The following is a 7878-nucleotide window of genomic DNA, read 5'->3' as shown; positions in this document are numbered from 1 at the left end:
GTCATTTATTCGGGAATTTATTTATTTATCTGTGGTTTGATATTCTGTAGCACCAACACAGGAAGGATATTATATGCTAATTTATGGAGGAATACCTCAAAATATTTGATTTTCTTTTAGCAAATAAAGAACAGTTTCTTAATCTGTCAGTACATTAAACAAATCAATGTACAGATACAACACAAGATGACTACAGAAACAACCTGTTATTATAATACATGATCAGACGAGTCAAACGAAAACGCTACCACACCTTAAATAAAAAGAGATACCTAATTTAACTGTTCACATATGTTTTGTCAATAATGTATTTATATTAACTGAATGTTAAAAGTCTATTTGAAATCCAAAGCCGTTTGCTAAAATTTAAGTTCTATTCTTCCCATGTATTTATTATTTTTTAATATAATTTTATTATTGATTTATATTCCGTTGCACCAACAGAGTAGAGTTCAAAAGGCGATTTGCAGCTGAATGGTACAGTTATACCTCAGAACTCACTCCGTGCATTATTTCAGGCCCAGTGGGCACCGTTGTAGAACATTCGACGTTCTGTGAGCTAGCTTAATAGCTTCAACATATGGAAGAAGTCATTTTCGGAATTCGAACTCACAGTGGGCTGCCAATGCTTTAAGGGTTACGATACTCTACTTATTATTCAAAATCAAATCTTAATAATCGTAACAAAGTTTCTTGTGTAAAATTACCTCTCCATTCCTTGGACATTAGTATTTTTGATATTGGACACGCAACTTCAATTCGAATCTCATTTGTATAGCCTTGTTCCACATATTCTTCATTCCAGTACCACGTTGGAATACCTTGTAGCAGAACCCCAACTAAGACTATGTGTCCCTCAGGTGTTAATGAGACTACAGCGCCTCCACTCGCTCCGAATTCTAAATATGTGTCCAGCAGCAAATAGTCCTTACTTTCAAAGTATGATGTGTAACATTCTATTATATCATATTTACTGTATCCGTTTCTGATAACTTTCATTGCATTTTTTTTTAGCCATTCTTTGATTTCATTAACCTTTTCATCTTCTTTTGTTATTACTTTGCAGCCTGCATCTAAAACCTGAAAATCATTACTTGTAGCTTCATTTATACCCTAAATCTGATGATTAAATTAAGCCTTTTTTTCAGAATATTAATGAGTGCAAGAAAAAGGTTTTACTTGTGTATAGACAGATAATATTTTCTAAAGGTTTGTTTTGAGACATAATGGATTTAACAATTACAAAGTAAGGAATGTAATACAATCATCTAAGTGTTTGATGGTACTTATATAAATAATTTGTTTATATAATTTGTATCCATTAAAGTTTCGTATTATCAACTTTGTTTAGTTGTATACCAAACGTAAATAGACTTAAGACTTTTCGGAAGTTAAATTAAATATATCTTATAGACTAAACAAACGAATACGTTTATTAATTTGACATATCCGTTGTTTTGATATCAATTTATTAAAGCTTGAAACGATGTTTTCTTACAACAATCATTCTTTTTGGATGCTGCCCTATGACATGTACAAATTTGCTTTGCGTTTGTCGATCCCACATTGATCGAAAGTCCATGAAATCATTAAATGGCGCAGGAAGAAGAGCGCTATCACAATCTAATTCAAGAATACAGACATCAAGATTTCTGTCGAAAAAACATATTTTTGGTAACAATCCACATCGGAGGTCGTGATCTTTGCTTCTGGGATTTTTAGTAAAACCAATGTAAATAATGTCTTTCTTCAAAGCTTGTAAGTCCATACTAGTTTTAGGTCTACCATTGTTATCAATTTCGCCGGGTTTTACTGAAATGCGCACAAAACTATTAACAGTAAGCTGTAACAATATCAAGGATGGATCGTTTAAGTCGGTTTAAAACTATATTTTGATATCATATTGAAACTACATTTAATAATTATATTTTCATAAAATCAGTGATAGTATCATCGCAAGCTAATGCAAACTGTAAGCAAAATAGTTTTCGTGTATTTGACGTGTAATCAAGCCGTTTATTATCCAGTTAAAATCAGTTGTAATACTAGAAATAATACTAGCTCAATAATTAGGTAATAGTTTAATCTATATGAAACCGTGTATGTAATAAATGTTAATTTTCATACTCACAAACAATTGGTTCAATTACATGCCATGCGGTCAAAATAAATGTTTTGCCAATTCTGATCACCGTTCCCCGTGCTGAATTATTGCAATATAATAACCCGACTGCTTTCATCATTTCTGAAAGTTTATGAATCGCAACGTGGGACAATGTTGCATCTATAGTTTTATGAAACTTTACATGTTTCTTCTTTCCATTCAATTGCTGGTCTGTTTCATCTGCTTGAAAATACATATGTATAGTATACCATTCATTTTCTTACCGCAATATGCCTGAATATATCATATAAACAATTATAACGGAAAACAAACTTTTTTTTATTAAATCAGAATTTTATAATTCAAGAATGAGGATTTGTAATCTTCTTACTGTAAAAATTTTCAATTTCGAGTCTTTATAAAGCAGGAATATTGTAAATTTAAATTGCAACAATTCAGTATTAAACGAATAAAACTGAATTTGTATAATCTGATATTTTTCATTTGTGAATACGAAAATCTTGTAGATCGTTCACCATATTTACGAATGAGAAAGAAATCCAATTTAAGATAATGTCACATCGTTTTAATGTTATGCTTCTGAAAGATTTCTTGGTCGACAAATTGATGCTTTGAGTTTAGAAGTACCGGTTGTTACTTTACTAAAACTTGTTGAAAATAAATGGAAAGTATCATTGTAAGTACATGCATTTGAAATGTATTTACGTATTAACCATCAATGTAATCATACATTTCTTTCAAAAAAGCATTTTTGAAGATGTGCCTTCTGTTTATACGATTAAACCTGAGCTTACCTGTGTGTGAACTTGACGATGGTAGTATCCTTTTTGAAACTGCTAATATGCAACTCCTGAGAAGACAACTGAAAGGAAAATGTTTAACAAGTTCGTATAAATTAAATTATTTTGATACGATTATACTAAATTGAACAAAAACTAAATTACTTACATCTTCAAGCTTTTTATTTTCTTTGAAATTCAACAAGTATGGCAGGTAAGGGATCTAAGGGAGAAAAATAAAAAAATTGTTAATGTCGTAATGTCGAGTATGCCCTCCGTTAACAGCAAGTACAGCAGCATTTCTTCGTCTCATGCTGTTGATGATTAGTTTTTGAACAACAATTCTTTGTGCATTACTCGCTCACAGTGACCATGTAATTACTCAGATGGTGCAAGATGTATTCAATTAGTGAAAAGTCTAGTAATCTTGATGGCTGGCTCAGCGAGAACAGCAATATTATTACGCCTGAAAACATCCTGTGTGTGGGCGGGCGTTATCCTGTTGCTAAAGTCGTGCATGATGTAACAGAGACGGGAAAATAACTTTCTTTACTATCTCGCCACAAGATCGCACTGCGGTTAGATATCAGCAACTGTAATCAGTCAATTTTATCACGATGACAAAATTTCCCACCCATGTCACCACACTTTCCCACCGTAACGGTCGCGTTGCATGACGTTTTCTGGATCAATTTGCTTGCAATACACGAAAATACACAAAACCATCCGTCAGCAAAAGAAAGATTAAATCTTGATTTGTCCTTAAAAAGTTACATCATCCAACTGTGTATGGTTCAATCTAAAGTAAAGTCCAGCCCAAGCGTTTTGACCCTGTCGATAACGTCGTGTTAACGATATCCCCTACTTGAGGTCGACGTCCATAGAGTCTCGCATTGTGAAGTCAAAAATTCTAGGGTCACTTTTATTTCTATGGTGGTTAGCCAACCTCCGACTTATTTCACCGTGACATTACAGAAATATAACGGTCAATGTGCGCTGAAATCTAGTTTGTAGACGACTCACAGTTAATTCGCTTGAGTGAAATTGCCGTGCAAAGTCTGTAATGTCATATCAGCATTTAGCATGCCAAAAGCGATATGACATCGATATTACATCATTCTTGGAGCACGCCTAATTGAATAGTTTCCAAAGTTAAATTAGAACTACCACTGCCTTGGCGTGAATAACCCACATAACACTTTTGTCAGAATCAACAATGGTCATTTAAAGATCAAAATCAACCTCCTTGCCAAATCTGAGGGTAGTAAGCCAGTGCATTGTTTATTAAAGTTTTCTACATGTTTTAGTGGCAAAGATAAAAGTGACATAGGGGGCGTGAGGGATGTTGCACTTATTCATTATCTTTCATGTGCAGACTCAATAAAACCGAGTCTGCAATTCTTATGTAATTTTGCCGTGATTAATGCTTCCGATGGATCACTTTGTTTCCAGAATTCTATACACTTGACCTACTGACCTAAAAACTGAAAATACCATGCATGAATTGAGCTCCCCACCATTCATTACAGCCTTACCTGTGGATGTTTTATGATGAATATATCAGAACTTAATAGAAATAGAAAATATGGAAGTCAATACACTGATGACAGGCATTCTTAAGCATTTGACCAGTTCAGTTTATTGTAGTAAAAGCCCCTGTGACCTTGACCTATCGAACTATTTTGCACAAACCATCTTTTTGAAGTGGGCCCCTGTGAACTTGACCTTTGACCCGATGACATCAAAATCAATAGGGGACATCTTCTTACCATAACCAATCTCGTTACTAAATATGAAGAATGTTGGTCAAAGGAATCATAAGTTATTGGGCTGACAAGCTTTTTTGTCACGGCCCCTCAAATCAAAAGATTCTTAAGTTATTTGGCGGAAAATCTGTTTTTAGTCAAGACCCATATGACCTTAACCTATGACGTGGTGACCTCGAAATCAACGGGGCCGTTTACTGGTCATGACTAATATCTGTGCCTTATATGAAGACTTTGGATCAAAGGATTCTTAGGTTATTTTTTAGTCAAAGCCCCTGTGACCTTTGATCTAGTGACCTCAAAATCAATAGGTATCATCTACTAAACAGGAAAAATATATATAATAACAATAAAGACTGCAAAAAGGTACACTCTTCAAATACAAGGATTAAACTTTTGAAATAGGTAAATCTCGCTCAGAATGAAATTATAATGCTATCATATGGATGAAATTAAATGCAAAAGGTCCGAATTCGGTAACTGCCATTTGATGTTTTCTCTAATCAATTATTACAAATACAATAAAAAGCTACGATATGTGTTGTTTTAAGAATTATATAAACTTTATCATACAATACATACATACAGATTCCAAATAACAGTATAGCTACTACCACCTTCACAAATTCGATAACAGCATCTAACGTCACGGAGCCCATTTCGTATTTGCCAGCTGAAATATGTAGATAAATAAATGTCAAATGCTTTTGTTGCAATGATGTTTATTCCAAAAACCCTTCGATTAAATTAACAGAGATGTGTTTAATTTGGTTAAAAATTACATAATTCACGTGAGTAGGTCTTGACACCGTGACTGTTAAAAATCATTGTAGCGTAATAATTATTTAGTAAACAAAGAGTGATAATTTTAATATAAAACAATGCTACATGTAAACAATCTAAATTTTGAATGGCACAAATTTAGAATAACAATAATATTTTTTGTAACAGATTAATTTTCTTCATATGAAGATAACTTGAAGATCTTGCATACATACGACGTAAAACGTTTTCATTCTTGTCGTTGTTTAAGCTCTCTATGGATTCTTTTTTCTCCATTTTATCTATAATCTTTTGATGTTCTAACTGTCTGTTAACCTTAAAGAGAAATTATTTGAATTATGTAATTGAAATTTATCTTTAAAATTTTAAGATTAATCTGACCCCTCCCATAAATATGGACATTTTTTCCAAAAGCTTGTATTCTCATTTTTACCAAAACAGATTGAATTCTCCAAGTCTTTCTCAGATTCTGTCAAGTCTCGACAAGCTTTGACATATAGTATTTTTATTTAATTTTTGATATCGAATATTTTGATAGCAAATGGGTTATACAATGATGAAGACAAGTCGTAAATTGCTACCCGATGTTAACGTCATATAAAACAAACGGGCTTGGCAATTTTGTATGTGAACTTTGTTTCGTCAGATGATTATAAAACAACTGAGCTAGTTGTTTCAATTATGATGAAAGGATGCATGTTTCTTGACTGTGTGTGTTATAGCTGACCCGATTTTTCTTTGATTGTGCTGAAAGTATGGTGAACTTGAGATATTTCAAGAAAATATGCAGTAAAATTATATGATTAATTGGGATATTTTCAAATCCAAGCTTCAATGTAAGCTCATAATATTATTTTCTTTTGTATTTATAATTCCCCTACCGTGTTAACAGAATGAAACTTACACTCCGTCAACTAATATACTTGAAATATCGCTAATATAATAGAAAAGCTGGATCCCGTGATATCGCATAAAGTACTGAAAATATTTTTATGAAACTTGACATATGGGTAGATTGCAGTTTGTATATAACGCAAATCTTTTATCTCCCTCTGTTGAAAATTTTGGTTGCTTCAAATAGTTTTAAAATATTAAAATTCAAAAAGTACTGAAATCATTTTTATGAAACTTAAAATTTGTATAGATGACAGTATGGAGATTATGCACATTATTTTAAGCTTGACTGAAGGAAGTATATTGAGATGTGTCCTATTCACCCAGCATTAGCTACCGCGTCAAGATTTTGGATTAAAGTTTTCACACAGTTAAATCATTTCTTTTTGATTATTTCTTAAAGATCCTGTAACACACTATTTTTATGGTTTTATATACAAATTATGATGCTCAAATTAAGATTTATCGATATTGTAAGTTTCAAAAAACATTATTCATAAAGATATTACCGAATTCAATATTTCATGTAAATAAAGGGAGGTAATTAGAATTTAGTTTTCTATAAATTCTAAGTCAATTTTTCCAATAAGAAATGAATGCATATAATTTAATGATTACCTTAAATATGTACAAATATTTGCAATACATATTTTACATATTCTTCCATGTTTGAAAATTGACAAATTTGCATAATTACATACATATATAATTCAATGAAGAGTGGTATGCAATCTTAATTACAAAACATACAGGATCTTTAAGTATTTACTTCAAGTTTAAAATATAAGTTTACGGTCATCAACCGCATCATATGTGACAAGGTTCGTACCTCTAGCATCAACATTCTCCCTTAAACTTGAAAATGTTATTAATAAAAAAAAAATATTTGATCTCTTTCAAACTTTAAAGAATATGATTCTTATCATCACCCACATCATATGTTGTAAAATTAATAATTCTTGCACCTTTATTTTAGATATATCATCCTTGAAGTAAGAATTGCATGAAAAAAAATGTTTTCTATAACAGTTCTTCTTTTATTTCTCAAGGTATCTACTTCAAACCTTATGTACATGTTTATTATTATCACTCATATTATATGTGAGAAGATTCAATACCCTTGCTTTGCTAATTCATGAATTATGCCATCCTTTAAGATTTCTTTCAAGAATCTATTATTTTGTATTCAGTCTTCTTCATGTCCTAAGTATTTACTTCAAACTCACGCATTTTAAAAATTTGACAAGATTTATAAACCAAGTATCCGTATTACAAGTATTATATCCTCCTTATACTTTGAAATTTTCTTATTTTTTTCTATTTTTTCTATAAATTTCGTTTTTCTTCGCGGATAAACTTTCAATTTCAAAATTTATGACTTGCTCATTATCAGCACTTCATCACAGACTTATGTGTATAACAATGTTTTCAAGTGTAGCATCTCTATTTCAAGTCTTATCTCCTCTTTAGTTTAATACTTTTCCTTTAAAAAAGTTATTTTCTGGTGTTTAATGATTTTCATTCTGGCTGC

The 7878-nt window shown here is 31.6% G+C and overlaps 1 long non-coding RNA gene across 1 annotated transcript; it reads right to left on the bottom strand.

Moving 5' to 3' along the window:
• Positions 1–2919: 2919 nt before the first annotated feature.
• On the bottom strand, positions 2920–5770 carry LOC132721030 (uncharacterized). Its single transcript, XR_009624415.1, has 3 exons — positions 5669–5770; positions 5253–5343; positions 2920–2987 (listed from the first exon to the last, which is right to left on the bottom strand). It is a non-coding gene; the product is annotated as an uncharacterized LOC132721030 (long non-coding RNA).
• Positions 5771–7878: the final 2108 nt, after the last annotated feature.

This window comes from Ruditapes philippinarum, unplaced genomic scaffold (assembly GCF_026571515.1).
Source record: "Ruditapes philippinarum isolate M1 unplaced genomic scaffold, ASM2657151v2 ctg11140_1_1_1_1, whole genome shotgun sequence".
Classification (NCBI taxonomy): domain Eukaryota; kingdom Metazoa; phylum Mollusca; class Bivalvia; order Venerida; family Veneridae; genus Ruditapes; species Ruditapes philippinarum.
This window is presented reverse-complemented; position numbering and strand designations above follow the sequence as displayed.